The sequence below is a fragment of the Bufo gargarizans genome, chromosome 2, assembly GCF_014858855.1.
Source record: "Bufo gargarizans isolate SCDJY-AF-19 chromosome 2, ASM1485885v1, whole genome shotgun sequence".
Classification (NCBI taxonomy): domain Eukaryota; kingdom Metazoa; phylum Chordata; class Amphibia; order Anura; family Bufonidae; genus Bufo; species Bufo gargarizans.
The window spans coordinates 616,074,957-616,084,246 of NC_058081.1; positions in this window are offsets into that span (position 1 = coordinate 616,074,957).

Here is a 9,290-nt window from a genome sequence, read left to right on the forward strand (position 1 = left end):
TAGTACCTCTGCACAGCTGCATATCTCCTGCCTTGTCCATCATGTTCCATACTGTGCTGCCACTACTAGTACCCCTGCACAGCTGCATATCTCCTGCCTTGCCCATCATGTTCCATACTGTGCTGCCACTACTAGTACCTCTACACAGCTGCATATCTCCTGCCTTGCCCATCATGTTCCATACTGTGCTGCCACTACTAGTACTCCTGCACAGCTGCATATCTCCTGCCTTGCCCATCATGTTCCATACTGTGCTGCCACCACTAGTACCTCTGCACAGCTGCATATCTCCTGCCTTGTCCATCATGTTCCATACTGTGCTGCCACTACTAGTACCTCTGCACAGCTGCATATCTCCTGCCTTGTCCATCATGTTCCATACTGTGCTGCCACTACTAGTACCCCTGCACAGCTGCATATCTCCTGCCTTGCCCATCATGTTCCATACTGTGCTGCCACTACTAGTACCGCTACACAGCTGCATATCTCCTGCCATATCCATCATGTTCCATACTGTGCTGCCACTACTAGTACCTCTGCACAGCTGCATATCTCCTGCCTTGTCCATCATGTTCCATACTTTGCTGCCACTACTAGTACCCCTACACAGCTGCATATCTCCTGCCTTGCCCATCATGTTCCATACTGTGCTGCCAGTACTAGTACCCCTGCACAGCTGCATATCTCCTGCCTTGCCCATCATGTTCCATACTGTGCTGCCACTACTAGTACCCCTGCACAGCTGCATATCTCCTGCCATATCCATCATGTTCCATACTGTGCTGCCACTACTAGTACCTCTGCACAGCTGCATATCTCCTGCCTTGTCCATCATGTTCCATACTGTGCTGCCACTACTAGTACTCCTGCACAGCTGCATATCTCCTGCCTTGCCCATCATGTTCCATACTGTGCTGCCACTACTAGTACCTCTGCACAGCTGCATATCTCCTGCCTTGTCCATCATGTTCCATACTGTGCTGCCACTACTAGTACCCCTACACAGCTGCATATCTCCTGCCTTGTCCATCATGTTCCATACTGTGCTGCCACTACTAGTACCCCTGCACAGCTGCATATCTCCTGCCTTGCCCATCATGTTCCATACTGTGCTGCCACTACTAGTACCCCTACACAGCTGCATATCTCCTGCCTTGCCCATCATGTTCCATACTGTGCTGCCACTACTAGTACTCCTGCACAGCTGCATATCTCCTGCCTTGCCCATCATGTTCCATACTGTGCTGCCACTACTAGTACCTCTGCACAGCTGCATATCTCCTGCCTTGTCCATCATGTTCCATACTGTGCTGCCACTACTAGTACCCTTACACAGCTGCATATCTCCTGCCTTGTCCATCATGTTCCATACTGTGCTGCCACTACTAGTACCCCTGCACAGCTGCATATCTCCTGCCTTGTCCATCATGTTCCATACTGTGCTGCCACTACTAGTACCCCTGCACATCCACACATCTCTTGCCATGTTCATCATGTTCCATACTATACTGCTGCTGCTGGTAACTCAACTCTGCACAGTATAACAAACCTGAAATTGCTCCCTAGAAAAGGATAATTTTTCAATCCTGAAAAAGTCAGTGCTTCTCCATTTACCACCCTGTGTGTAAAAACAATGGCAAGCAAATGCCCTGATAATTTGTGGACCATTTTTTAATTTTAACCCTTTCCTGATGTGACAATTGCATTTTTATTTTTTGCTCCCTGCCTTTCCAGAGCCATAACTTTTACATTTTTCCATTCACATAGATAGATGAGGGCTTGTTTTTTTGCTATACAAGTTGTACTTTCTAATGCCATAATTTCATATTACATAGGATATGTTGGGAAGCGGGGGAAAAATGCTATTTTGTCACAGATTCACATGGGTTTTTTTTACAGCGTTTACTATGCAGTAAAATACTGCTCTAAAATGCTCTTCATCCTCAGTGCATATCTGGCGATACCACATATGTATAGTTTTTCATGCATTTTAATACTGAAAAATTTTTTGGGGAAGAAATGTTTTTTTCATCACCTTATTCTGACCCCCATAACTTTTTTATAGTCACGTCTACGGAGATGTGTGGGGGATTATTTTTTGCGTGACGATCTGTAGTTTTTAATAATACCATTTTGGGGTGTGTATGAGTTTTTGATTCAATTTTTTGTGAGAAAATAAAAAATGGTGAATGGGAATTTTTTTTCCCATTCACCATATGGGCTAACTTTTTTAATATTTTCATAGTACGGGCATTTTCGCACATTTTTTGATTTGGGGGGAAAGGAGGGTGATTTGATTTTTTACATTTTTTTATTTTGTTTATATTTTTCAAATCTTGTTTTTACTTTTTTTTTGTTTGTTAGGTCTCCAAGTAGACCACAACTTGCAATCATCAGATTGCAACTTGTACAAAATAATGGAAAATTATCCATGATTCTGGCCAGAAATTGCAATATCCCAGTTCAGTGCTGCCATCTGCTGCCCTGAACTGGGATATACTAATAATAAGCCTAGAAGCCTAATACAGGCTCCGGCTCATTAATAGAACAGGACTCTTTCCCTGATCTCCGCTGGGGGAAAATGCGCCTGAACCGGAAGCTCACACTTCTGGTTTTTAGCACTCTCAGGCGCCATGGTCACATATGAACACGGCAAATGAGGTGGTAAATATCTGCTCTCGGCATTACCGCCGATCGCAGATATTAGCCGGGGGCGCCTGCTGTATGAAACAGCAGGCAGCTGGTTGCTATGACACCCGCTCTGCAGCATCTTTAACCCCTTCAGAACTGAGACAATTTTTATCCTTAAGAACCAGGCGAAATTTTGCAAATCTGATATATGTCACTTTATGTGATAATAACTTGGGAATTTTTTTACTTATCTAACAGATTCTAAATGCCGTTTTCTTGTGACACGTCATACTTCATGTTTGTGGTAAATTTGAGTCAATAAGTTTTACATTTATTTATTAAAAATCTGAAACTTACCAAAAATTCACAATTTTCTAAATGTTAAACTCTCTGCTTTTACGGTTGATAGTAATATCTCATAAAAGAGTTATTACTCAACATTCCCTAAATGTCTACTTTATTTTGGCATCATTTCGTAAATGTAATTTTTTATGGCCGATGCCATTTTAAAGTCACTTTGTGGGGATTACATAATAGAAGCCACCCATAAATGACCCCATTTTAGAAACTACATCCCTCAAATTTTTTACAACTGATTTCAGAAACTGTTAACCCTTTAGGTGTCCCTCATGAATTTAAATAAAGTAGAGGATACATTAAAAAATGTCATTTATTTTTTGCAAATTTTCCATTTTAAATAAATTTTCCTGTAAAACAGCAAGGTTTTACAACTAAGGGTACTTTCACATTAGCGTTTTTCTTTTCCGGCACTGAGTTCCATCAAAATGGCTGAATGCCGGAAAAGAACTGATCAGGTATATCCCCATGCATTCTGACTGATCAGGCAAAAGAGAAAACCGTAGCATGCTACGGTTTTATCTCCGGCGAAAAAATAACTGAACGAAAAAAACTGAAGACTTGCTTGAATGCCATGGCATTTTTTTCCATAGGAATGTATTAGTGCCGGATCCGGCATTCAAAATACTGGAATGCCGGATCCGTACTTCCGGTCTGCGCATGCATATTTAGAAATTCGTTCACGCTTCGTTTACTGGTAAAAGGTAAATTGCGTTATGGATTCCATTACCACAGACTATAATGCAACTCGATGACGGAATGCATAATGGAATGCCTTTACAGGCATTCCGTTATTCATTCTGTCATAATAGAAGTCTATGGGCTGCAACACAGGTCCTTTCCGTTTCCGTTATGCAGGGGAGTCCTCTTCTGCATAACGGAAATGGGACAGATCATAGACTTCTACTATGATGGAATGAATAACGGAATGCCTCTAAAGGCATTCTGTTATGCATTCCGTTATAACGGAATCCAGAACGCATATCCCCTTTTACCAGTAAATGAAGTGTGAACGAATTTCAGAACCTGAAATTCACTCAGCTCTAGATATAAACTGCTGTATGAGCACACCGCAGGGCTTAGAATGGAAATAGCACCATATGGCTTTTGGAGGGCACATTTTGCTGGGATGGTTTTTGGATGCCATGTCATATTTGAAGAGACCTTGAGGTACACCTAGAATGGAAAACACCAAAAAGTGACACCATTTCGGAAACTACACCCCTCAAGGCATTCATTGAGGGGTGTGGTGAGTGTATTGACTCAACAAGCGTTTCATAGAATATAGAAACACTTGGCTGTGAAAATGAAAAAATACATGCTTTAGACTCCAATTTTTCACTTTCACAAGGGGTAACAGGAGAAAACGCACCCAAAAGATGCATTTTTTCTTGAATATGGTAACACCCTATTTGTGATCATAAACTTTTGTTTGGGGCACGGCCACGTTCAGAATGGAAGGAGTGACATATGGGTTTTCTAACATCGAATTTGCCTAAATTATTTTTAGAGGCCATAACCGTTTTATTTTTTTATTGACTGAACTGTGTGAGGGCTTGTTTTTTTGCAGGCAAAGCTGTAGGTTTTTTTTTTTTTGCACCATTTTGGGGCATATATCACTTTTTTTAATTGCTTTTTAAATAGGTTGAGGTTGCTAAAAATTGCAATTCTGTCAGAGATTAAATATTTTTTTTGTATGGGGTTTTCCCATGCGGTATATATTATAATATTATATGATGATATTCTGTAGGTCGATACAGTTATGGCGATACCACATGTATATCGATATTTTTTATTAAAGTTATTTTGCATTGCCACATACTAAAATACATAACATTTTTATTTTTCCGTCAACGTAGCTGTCTTGGAGATTGTTTTTTGCAGGACGGATTGCAGTTTTTATTGGTACCATTTTGGGGTACATATAGAAACATAGAATGTGTCGGCAGTTAAGAACCATTTGGCCCATCTAGTCTGCCCAATATACTGAATACTATGAATAGCCCCTGGCCCTATCTTATATGGAGGATGGCCATATGCCTATCCCATGCATGCTTAAACTCCTTCACTGTATTTGCAGCTACAACTTCTGCAGGAAGGCTATTCCATGCATCCACTACTCTCTCAGTAAAGTAATACTTCCTGATATTACTTTTAAACCTTTGCCCTCTAATTTAAAACTATGTCCTCTTGTAGTAGTTTTTCTTCTTTTAAATATTCTCTCCTCTTTTACCTTGTTGATTCCCTTTATGTATATAAAAGTTTCTATCATATCCCCTCTGTCTCGTCTTTCTTCCAAGCTATACATGTTAAGTATCTGTAAAGAATAAATCAAGGCAACTGGACGTACTGTAGATTTCTTGAAAACGTTTCACTCGTTCTTCCAACGAGCTTTCTCAATTCTGAGTGACTGTACAAAAATTCTGGGAATAAATATGTAACTGAATCAACATCTGGTAATTATACCCAGCATTGGGTCAAAGGTGTTGATTCATTATACTAATTGGAGTCAGGATGTCAAGACAGCATTGTATGTGGCAGACAATAGATGTCTAACCCCCCGCCTCTATTCAAGCTTGGCTTCTCCATTTTTACGTAGATGGCCTCTTTCACGCTTCGTTTGTACCAATCAACCTCCTTATCCAAAACACGTACTTGACTGTCTTCAAAGGTGTGACCTGTTCCTTTTAGATGTAAGTACACAGCTGAATCTTGACCAGATATTTTGGCTCTTCTATGCTGAGCCATACGCTGATGTAGTTGTTGTTTTGTTTCGCCGATATACAGTTCTGAGCATTCCTCATTGCACTGGATTGCGTACACAATGTTGTCCATCTTGCGTTTAGGCGTTGGGTCTTTGGGGTGAACCAGTTGTTGCCTCAGTGTGTTGCTGGGTTTAAAGCAAACAGGAATGTGATGATTATTAAAAATCCTTTTGAGTTTCTCAGACACCCCAGCTACATATGTCATGCTTCTTGCCCTCACTGGTAGTCTTGGTGCTCTTTCTTCTCCTTCCTTCTGTTTTGACAAAGGCCCAAACTGGATACCCACAAGTTTTAAGTGCCCCTCTTAGGTGTTTGAGTTCCTTCGCCTTGGCCTCTGTGCTGGTGGGGATTTTCTCTGCCCGGTGGTGTAGAGTCTGGATGACTCCCAGTTTGTGGTCTAGAGGATGGTGGGAATCAAATAGTAGGTACTGGTCAGTGTGTGTTGGTTTTCGATAGACCTCCATTCCCAGCTTCCTTCCCTCTTCCACTGTTATAAGACAGTCCAGAAACGCCAGTTTGTTGTTCTGCATATCTTCCCGCGTGAAATTGATGTTATGATCCACTGAGTTGATGTGGTCGGTGAAAGCCTGTAACTCTTGTTTATGAATTTAACCCAAGTGTCTATTGTCTGCCACATACAATGCTGTCTTGACATCTTTTTCTGGGAAGTCTTTATCACCTACTGACTCCAATTAGTATAATGAATCAACACCTTTGACCCAATGCTGGGTATAATTACCAGATGTTGATTCAGTTACATATTTATTCCCAGTATATTTGTACAGTCACTCAGAATTGAGAAAGCTCACTGGAAGAACGAGTGAAACGTTTTCAAGAAATCTACAGTACGTCCAGTTGCCTTGATTTATTCTTTACAGATATACCATGACCTGGATAAATCAGAACCTTCACAGATATACATGTTAAGGTCCTTTAATCTTTACTGGTAAGCTTTATCCTGCAATCCATGTACTAGTTTAGTAGTTCCTCTCTGAACTCTCTCCAAAGTATCAATATCCTTCTGGAGATATGGTCTCCAGTACTGAGCACAATACTCCAAATGAGGTCTCACTAGTGCTCTCTTGCACTTATCGGCATGAGCACCTCCCTCTTTCTACTGGTAATGCCTCTCCCTATACACCCAAGCATTCTGCTAGCATTTCCTGCTGCTCTATGACATTGTCTGCCTACCTTTAAATCCTCTGAATTAATGACCCCTAAATCCGTTTCCTCAGATACTGAGGTTATGACTGTATCACTGATTTTATATTCTGCTCTTGGGTTTTCACACTCCAGGAGCATTATCTTGCACTTATCAACATAAAATTTTAGTTGCCAGATTTTTGACCATTCCTCTAGTTTTCCTAAATCCTTTTCCATCTGGTGTATCCCTCCAGGAACATCAACCCTGTTACAAATCTTTGTGTCATCAGCAAAAAGACACACCTTACCATCGAGGCCTTCTGCAATTTCGCTGATAAAGATATTAAACAATATGGGTCCCAGAACAGATCCCTGAGGTATCCCACTAGTAACAAGACCATGGTCTGAATGTAAATCCATGACTTTTGATCACTTTTTATACTATTTTTTGGGAGGGCAGAAACATGATTGTTTTATAGATCAGGTCGTAATGGACAAGGCGATACCAATCATGTGTAGTGTATTTATTTTTTATTTTTAACCAATTATAAATGTGCAGATATAGGAAAAAGCAATTTTTTATTGACATTTTTGTTTATTTTTTTCACTTTTTTATTTCAAACATTTTTGGTACCCAGACCCAACTTGGTTCTTGAAGATCCAGTAAGTCTGATGGCTCTACAATACACTGCAATAGTGTATTGCTGTCACAATCTCTCCCAGGCTAGGTGTTAAAAGGGCGGAGAGGCTGTCTGCACGTGATGTCATTTGACAGCCTCTTAATTTCACTTTGTTGTTTATGGTAATGACCATACCTCTAGTCAGGTGCAGCATAGTGGTCATTGCTATTTAACCCCTTAAGGACACAGCCTTTTTACACCTTAGGACCAGGCCATTTTTTGCAAATCTGACCAGTGTCACTATAAGTGCTGATAACTTTAAAACGCTTTGACTTATCCAGGCCGTTCTGAGATAGTTTTTTCGTCACATATTGTACTTCATGACACTGGTAAAATGAAGTTAAAAAAAATATTTTTTTTACACCAAAAAATACCAAATTTAACAAAAATTTGGAAAAATTAGCAAATTTCAAAGTTTCAGTTTCTCTACTTCTGTAATACATAGTAATACCCCTAAAAATTGTGATGCCTTTACATTCCCCATATGTCTACTTCATGTTTGAATTATTTTGGGAATGATATTTTATTTTTTGGGGATGTTACAAGGCTTAGAAGTTGAGAAGCAAATCTTGAAATTTTTCAGAAATTTACAAAAACCCAATTTTTAGGGACCACTACAGCTTTGAAGTCACTTTGCGAGGCTTACATAATAGAAACCACCCAAAAATGACCTCATTCTATAAACTACACCCCTCAAGGTATTCAAAACTGATTTTACAAACTTCGTTAACCCTTTAGGTGTTGCACAAGAGTTATTGGCAAATGGGGATGAAATTTGAGAATTTCATTTTTTTGGCTAATTTTCCATTTTAACCCATTTTTTCCACTAACAAAGCAAGGGTTAACAGCCAAACAAGACTGTATCTTTATTGCCCTGACTCTGCCGTTTACAGAAACACCCCATATGTGGCCGTAAACTACTGTACGGCCAGACAGCGGGGCGTAGAGTGAAAGGTGCGCCATGTGGTTTTTGGAAGGCAGGTTTTGCTGGACTGTTTTTTTGACACCATGTCCCATTTGAAGCCCCCTGATGCACCCCTAGAGTAGAAACTCCATAAAAGTGACCCCATCTAAGAAACTACACCCCTCAAGGTATTCAAAATTGATTTTACTAACTTCATTAACCCTTTAGGTGTTGCACAAGAGTTATTGGCAAATGGGGATGAAATTTGAGAATTTCATTTTTTTGCCTAATTTTCCATTTTAACCCATTTTTTCCACTAACAAAGCAAGGGTTAACAGCCAAACAAGACTGTATCTTTATTGCCCTGACTCTGCCGTTTACAGAAACACCCCATATGTGGCCGTAAACTACTGTACGGCCACACAGCGGGGCGTAGAGTGAAAGGTGCGCCGTATGGTTTTTGGAAGGCAGGTTTTGCTGGACAGTTTTTTTGACACCATGTCCCATTTGAAGCCCCCCTGATGCACCCCTAGAGTAGAAACTCCAAAAAAGTGACCCCATCTAAGAAACTACACCCCTCAAGGTATTCAAAACTGATTTTACAAAGTTTGTTAACCCTTTAGGTGTTGCACAAGATTTAATGGAAAATAGAGATACAATTTCAAAATTTCACTTTTTTGGCAGATTTTCCATTTTAATATTTTTTTTTCCAGTTACAAAGCAAGGGTTAACAGCCAAACAAAACTCATTATTTATGGCCCTGATTCTGTAGTTCACAGAAACACCCCATATGTGGTCGTAAACTGCTGT